The sequence below is a fragment of the Octodon degus genome, unplaced genomic scaffold (assembly GCF_000260255.1).
Source record: "Octodon degus isolate 3935 unplaced genomic scaffold, OctDeg1.0 scaffold00051, whole genome shotgun sequence".
Classification (NCBI taxonomy): Eukaryota; Metazoa; Chordata; class Mammalia; order Rodentia; family Octodontidae; genus Octodon; species Octodon degus.
Window position 1 is genome coordinate 2,655,557 of NW_004524627.1, and position 7,812 is coordinate 2,663,368.

A 7,812-nucleotide genomic window follows, 5' to 3' on the forward strand; every position below is an offset into this window, starting at 1 on the left:
GAAAATATCACACGATGAGACAGTGAGTGTTTGCAAACACAGGTCTTTTTGTTCATCTTCTTACATTTTATTAATGCCATAATGGGAGTCCCACTTTCATGATGTTATTTCACCCTAATTATGTTCCAGGAGCCTCCCCCACTAAGTGCCATTAATATGTAAACTGGGAATGGCTTCTAGTACATGCATTTTGGGAGAACATTCAAACCATAGCCATGGTGAACAAGCAGTTGGTAGGTATTTTTGTGCTAGCTCTCAGAAGAGGTTGCTGAGAAAAGAAAAGTTAGATAAAGGGGACATTACAAGTAGTAAGGGAGTTCAATAAGAGGGATGTTTAATCTTTGAGTCTGAGATGTTTGTTATTTGTAACCTATTTCTCTGAATTGTGAACCTTTATATTTGGGACATATCTCCCTCTGCTTATGGAGAAAGAAATCACTCAGTTTAATATCAAATATGTTATGGCTTGTATCTAGTTGAGCCCCAAAACCTCATGCAGTCATTGGGTCAGCTTCTACAGTTTGTGATTAGTTCATGATCCAATGCTAGGATTTTGGGTGTGAGTGCTTTACCTGTCCTGGCGCAGATAGCCTGAGTACAATGTAAGGAAGGAAAGAGGCTGGTTAGCTACTGCAGCCTCTGCTCCTCTCTTTTCACTCTTGCCATTTTGCTGTTTTCAGCCTGCATGAACTGCTGCCCTTTTCCATGGGCCATTCTATTCCTTGGAGTCCACTGAGTATGGACTGAAACCTCCACTAACTGTGAGCTAAATAAACCTTTCCTTCCTTAGTTTTGGGTGTCTGGTATTTTGTTCCAGCAACAAGCGAAAGTAACCAACACAGAATTATTTGTTGATTTTATAAAACATTACAGTTTTAAGTAGTAAGATTGAGGAGAAATTCTATATCTCTCATCTTCCCACTTTGTAATTTCAAAATGCTTCTGGTACTAAAAACATGGATCTAAAAACATTCTGATCATACTTGGAATCCTTTGAAATGAAGCATTTCTTAATTTAGTGTCTTATTTCATAGTTTCATGTCCTAAAAATTCATTATTAAATACATTAGTGGTAACTAAAATTTCAACGCAGAGAAATTGAAGTGAATATACAGAATTCTATGCATTTTCCATTACCGAAGCTTTTAATAAAATGTCTGTCACTACTAACTTTGGCAATTGAGAAATTATTCTTTCCAAAGGACTTCTTGGAGAACACCAGCATTTGAAAGTTACCTTGCAGTGTGTTCACATTTTTTCATTGGTCTTTAAGAATAAGCCTTTTTATTCCCATTTAGGAAAGTTGATACTCGTGGTTTAACACTGTGGAGTACTGAATTGCAAGGGGGAGGAACAAGTGCAAACCTCACATCTTCAGACCAGGAGACTATGAGAACAAATATTGGCAGTGAGGGATTAATCCAGTCATGGCAGGCTGTGCCACAGATTTGTTCTCTTATACTTTTCACGCAGTGGCAACTTTTATGCATCCAGGGGGACCTTGCTTAAGCCTTTTAGCAAAAATGCAAAAATTAAAGCAAAATCTCTATTACTAAAAATGCTGGCTCTTGACAATATTATAGTGTAAGTTATACAATAAAATAAGCTAATTATGCCAAAATTATTAATCAGATGTACTAAAAATGTAATTATAGTATATTAAAAATCACTGTACACATACAATTCTGGCTAACAGGTGACATTTGGCACCTAGGCCCACAAAGAAGAAATGAGGTTGCTCTGCCTCATCTCACTTTCTCTTCCTAGATAGCTGTGATAATAGTGATGTTAATTTAAATATTATGAGACTACATAGCTCATACAGATTAGACTCTAATTTTATCACAACTGTGACACTGTGGTAGAGAATCAAGGTAGAAAGATCTTAATCTGATGACAGGTGTGAGGCATAGAAAATGTAGAACTTGAATTCGATTGGTATCGGGAGTGGAGAGCGGACCCCAGAGAGCCCTGAGCAGCCCCACCGCCGCCGCCGGCCTAGTTACCATCACACACCGGGAGGAGCCGCAGCTGCCGCAGCGGCCCGTCACCATCACCGCAACCGTGAGCAGCGAGGCCGAGAGCCAGCAGCCGCCCGCCCCTCCCGCCCTCAGCGCTGCTGACACCGAGCCCGGCACCACGGGCAGCAGCGCAGGGAGCGGCGGCCAGGGCGGCCTCACCTCGGCGGCGCCTGCCGGCGGGGACAAGAAGGTCATCGCAACGAAGGTTTTAGGAACAGTAAAATGGTTTAATGTAAGAAACGGATATGCCAGTTAAACAGAAGACCCAATGCTATTATGGGCTACTGGACTCTTTTAGAATATTTTGCTGAGTTTACACACCTATAATATTCAATAACAGAACTTAGAAAAAATGGGGTATACCTATGAATGTCCATTTTGTATCTGTGTATTCAAAGAGGTTGGGATAGATATATAGTTGCATTCTCTTAATGAATAGAATGATTTGTTCTAATGGTGTTTGTAAATAGGATCACAAGTCCGCATCTTGTACAGCAATTAACCACTAAGAAGAATATATGCAGTGTATTATTTGTTGAAACTGTACTTCTGATTGGATTTGAAACTGTCTCATTGCTATCTGTTTATCAATAAAACTTTGAAAAAAAAAAGAAACGGATATGGCTTCATCAACAGGAATGACACCAGGGAAGATGGATTTGTACACCAGGCTGCCATAAAGAAGAACAACCCCAGGAAGGACCTGCGCAGTGTAGGAGATGGAGAGACTGTGGAGTTTGATGTTGTTGAAGGAGAAAAGGGTGCGGAGGCAGCAAATGTTACAGGCCCTGGTGGAGTTCCAGTTCAAGACAGTAAATATGCAGCAGACCATAACCATTATATACGCTATCCACGTCGTAGGGATCCTCCACGCAATTACCAGCAGAATTACCAGAATAGTGAGAGTGGGGAAAAGAATGAGGGATCGGAGAGCGCTCCCGAAGGCCAGGCCCAACAACGCCGGCCCTACCGCAGGCGAAGGTTCCCACCTTACTACTTGCGGAGACCCGATGGGCATCGACCACAGTATTCCAACCCTCCTGTGCAAGGAGAAGTGATGGAGGGTGCTGACAGCCAGGGTGCAGGAGAACAAGGTAGACAAGTGAGACAGAATATGTATCGAGGTTATAGACCCCGATTCCGCAGGAGCCCTCCTCGCCAAAGACAGCCTAGAGAGGATGGCAATGAAGAAGATAAGGAAAATCAAGGAGATGAGACCCAAGGTCAGCAGCCACCTCAACGTCGGTACCGTCGCAACTTCAATTACCGATGCAAATGCCCAGAAAACCCTGAACCACAAGATGGCAAAGAGACAGAAGCAGCCGTCCACCAGCTGAGAATTCATCCACTCCCAAGGCTGAGCAGGGCGGGGCTGAGTAAACGCTCTACCATCATCCAGTTTAGTCATCCAGCAAGAAAGAAACGAATAGGAAATTCCAGCAATAAGAAATGAACAAAAGATTGGGACTGAAGACCTTAAGTGCTTGCTTTTTGCCCGTTGGCGTTGGCCAGATAACTAGAACTATCTGCATTATCTATGCAGCACGGGGTTTTTATTATTTTTACCTAAAGATGTCTCTTTTTGGTAATGACAAACTTGTTTTTTAAAAAAGCCTGGTTTTTCTCAATACACCTTTAAAGGTTTTTAAATTGTTTCATATCTGGTCAAGTTGAGATTTTTAAGAACTTCATTTTTAATTTGTAATAAAAGTTTACAACTTGATTTTTTCAAAAAAGTCAACAAACTCCAAGCACCTGTTAATAAAGGTCTTAAATAATTTTAAAAAAAAGAAAATGTAGAACTTGAATCTCTCTCTCTCTCTCTCTCTCTCTCTCTCTCTCTCTCTCTCTCTCTTTTTACTGAGAATTGAACTCAGGACCTTGCGTTTGCGAGGAAAGTCCTGTGCTGCTGGGTTATCTCCTGGCTCAAGCATGGAAAACATAGCTTGTTTAATTTCACACTACTCCTCAGGAGCACTGATGAGGCTTTGACCCAGATTTTGTGGCCAGCTCTGCAGCTGAGGCATGACAGACAGAAATGTGACATTTCTGTCTCGCTCCGGCCTGCAGACAAGCACCTTTCCTGCTGGCCACAGTTGGCATTGTAGAGTACTTCCCCTTTGACGATGCCTTCAGAGTGGTTTCCAGATGCCTGTTATATTCAGTAAAACTTCTGAGATGTAGATTTTTTTTTTTTTTTTTTTTTTTTTTTTTGGCAACTGGCTTGCTGTCTTGCTGTCTCCTCTTTGTGTTGTAGGTATTGTCAGTTTTATCCCGCTGTGACACTACTCCTAAAGATCTCCTTTGTGCCAAGCACACTCATCTTCTTCAGATCATAAGGGCTCTGAAAAAGGCCCAAAGTTCCTGCCTGCTTCTTTTCTGTGTCTACTCCTCTGTAACTTTCCACAGCCTGACTTGGGCATGATGTTCTTCGTTAGACACAAACAGACTGGTTTGAAGAGGACGTGCCATAGAGGGAACCCCTGGAGCGGGTGCTTCAGGTCTGGCCAGTTTTAGCTTAACAGTTTTTAAATTAAACTCCTGGCCTTTTCTGAGATGAGAATGGAAAGTTAAGAAAAAGTGAAGATTGGACAAAACTGATGCAAAGAGAAAGAACTAAAGCACCTAAAATTCTGAAAGGCAAGAAGAAGGAGCTTCATCTAGGTAGTGCGTCTGCCCTTTCTTCTTGGTCTGAGATGGCTCCATTTAGGATCAGTCTCTGAAAATTCTGCTTTTTGTCTCCTGCATTTTCTTTCTCTGAGGCCCCATTATGCCTTGTACCCAGATGTCACTACTCATATGCTCACAGGTGTGGCTTTCAGAAGTCATGAGACCTGGGGTTTGTGATTGTGATCTAGGGTTTGTGAATATGTGTTAAGGGTATGATAACTAAATTAGTGGACTGATTTGTTTAGCATTGTGCTGGGTGCGGATAATGGGAGGCCCCAATCTGGCTGTGAGTAATACCACCCAAAAGGCTTAAGGCTGATGGGATAAAAGGGAAAGAGCATCTTCCGCCCCTTCTTCCCTTCACTGCACTCTGCCTGCCCTGCCATGGACTATTCCTCCTTTGCCATGCTGCTCTGCCTTGAAGCCAGCCAACTGTGTACTGAAACCTCTACCAATAGTGAGCTAAAATAGGTCCATGCTCCTTTATCTGGTGAGTACAGGGTATTTTGTTTCAACAACAAGAAAAGCAAAAAGACATTCCCCTATCAAGACAAGAGCTAGTTGTCTACACTGCACAAGAAAAGGATCTTTAAACAGCCTTGGAAACACCCCCATTGCCACTGTTTTTATGTATTTTTGTTGAATTACAAGACACTTCCTTTACTAGATTAGATTACAGTGATTCATACACCATTTTCCTTTCCCTAAAAGTCTGAATAATTTAAGAGTTATAGCTACACAAACACTTTTCTGTTTTAATTTACAGAACACTACCACATTTTTAACCCTAATAAAGCTATGGCATATGGGAGCCTCAGCAATTTGTTTAAAAGAAAAGAGCAGTCTAGAAAATAAATGCAACTTCAAAGTAATTATTTTTTTTTACTTCATTAACACCTTCAGCTGTATGAGGATAGTAAATACTAGGGCCTCTTAAAAATTATTAACTTTCATCTTGAAAGCAATTTACGTTCACCTCCAACCCTTACAATCAGAGTCTAAATTAGGCAGATCACACATAATCATTCCATTTTCTGTGTTATGACTGTAATGATTACAGGCTAAGTGAATTTCCTAAAGAACATGCAACCACAAGAGGCAGAGGCAGTATAGAAAGAAATGTTAAGCCTTCTTAAGCTGAAAAATCTAAAATTCTAGTGGCTCCAAAATTCAAAAGATTTTTAGAACAATGGCATCACAAGCATAGAAACTTCCACACCTGACCTCATGTGATGGGCTGCAGTCAAAATATAAATGCAGAAAAAAAATCATGTAAGTTTATCTTCACAATAATGTAGAGTGCATATGACCTAGAAATCAATTTTGTGGTTAGGCTTGCAACCTGTCCCCAAGACATATAATTATGCAATGTACATTGAAAACCAAATGCTATATACATCTGGTGCCTAGCATTCCATATAAAGGAAAACTAACTGCTCTGTGCTTTTCTCCTGCCCAACAAATTGACTACATCTCATGACTTGCAAGTAAGTATCATTCTTTGCTTGAACTGACATTGTTCTCCTTAAGCAGAGAAAAGGCACATGGTAAGCGGTAATGGAATGTTTAAATTTTTTTATTTTCTGCAGCAATGGCAGAATCCACAGATGGAGATGATTACATATTTGTGTATTATCTCAATGTGATATGATTTTCTCAATTTATGTTGAGGGAATGTTATAATTTTGCGTAAATTGGCAAAGTCATATGTTCATCTATGCTTGTTCTCTTTTCTATCTATGAATGCAAGTTAAGTTTCAGAGTGGAGATCTCCTAAAATATAATCCAAGTACTTGGACACCAGAAGGGAATTCTTAGAAAATAAAATTTTTTCTTTTTTAAGTGTACTAGCTTCCTTACTAGTTTAGAATTTGGAAGTTATAAAAATTGCCTAATATTATAGTCACAAAGGCCTTTTGTTTAATTAATTTACTGCATTTCTTCTGCCTAAGATGCCTAAATATATCACAAGCTGACTTACCTTCTAAGTCAAAATATGTTGCATATACTGAAGAGGTGATTAACACATTTGCTACCCTGTGCAATTCTTCTCCCTGTTTCCTCCCTGTCTATTTCCCATAGTCGCTCCACTCTTTCTTCCGTCTTTCCCTTCTTTCTCTTTACCTCTCTCTTTCCCTTCCTTCTGTTCTAAACTTTTTCAGTTTATCCTTTCCCGTCCACTCTTCTCATTGCTCTGGCAGCTGATTTGGATCTATGATATGCTATCTGGGGTTCCTTCTGTCACCCTTTCATTCTTTAAGATTTTACTTCTGAACTTTATACTTCTCAAGATGCATTGGCCCACTACCAGGCCTCATGTTCAGCTTTCTAAAAACTAGGTGTAGTCCACCACCCAACCTGTCTTAAAAAAGCTGAGAGAGAGAGAGAGAGAGAGAGAGAGAGAGAGAGAGAGAGAGAGAAAGAGAGAGAGAGAGAGACAAAGACAGAGACAGAGACAGAGACAGAGAGACAGAGAGAGAATATTTAAAAAGCAATTTAAAAGGTAGAATCTTTGTTTCTTATTTGTAGGACATAGAAACAAACATCTTTCTACTTAGTTTCAAACAGTTGGATTTACTCTATTTTTAATATTGTCGCATATATTAAAACATCTTCATAGTTTTAGTTATTACAAATTTTAAATACTATAGACATAAAATAATGTAAAAGAAACTAATCTCCTTGATCAGAAAATTTGGGACACTACCGAGTTACATGACATTAAAATACAAGTTCTCATATGTCCTGAGTCTTAATTGACCTTGGAAGGCTAGGGACAAAATGTTGACTTTCCTTGAAGCCCTCTTTTTCTCTAATTTTGGTCTGCAAACTTATGTTGTTAATCATCCAGAAGACAAGCTTATTGTTATTACCATAAAACTTAACCTCACTATCTGTCTACATACCAAACATCTTAGGCATAACATGGAACAGGTATTTTTTATCAAGTATTGATATGTTGAACTTTAAGTCCCTACAGAATATGATGAAAAAACATTCAAAAATTAGAATATATTTTTAAAATAGGCATAAAGAATTATATACTTCTCATGTTTACACATATGTACAAAAATTTAACCATATACAACCTTGAAGCTGAACAGTCCCACAATATTCCTTT

General features: G+C 39.5%; 1 pseudogene across 1 annotated transcript; it reads left to right on the top strand.

Annotated features, from left to right (window-relative positions):
- The first annotated feature begins 215 nt into the window (after nucleotides 1-215).
- Nucleotides 216-3,401, top strand: LOC101581284 (annotated as a pseudogene). Its single transcript, XR_192546.1, has 3 exons — nucleotides 216-233; nucleotides 2,041-2,255; nucleotides 2,631-3,401. The product of XR_192546.1 is annotated as a nuclease-sensitive element-binding protein 1 pseudogene (transcript).
- The last annotated feature ends 4,411 nt before the right edge of the window (nucleotides 3,402-7,812 follow it).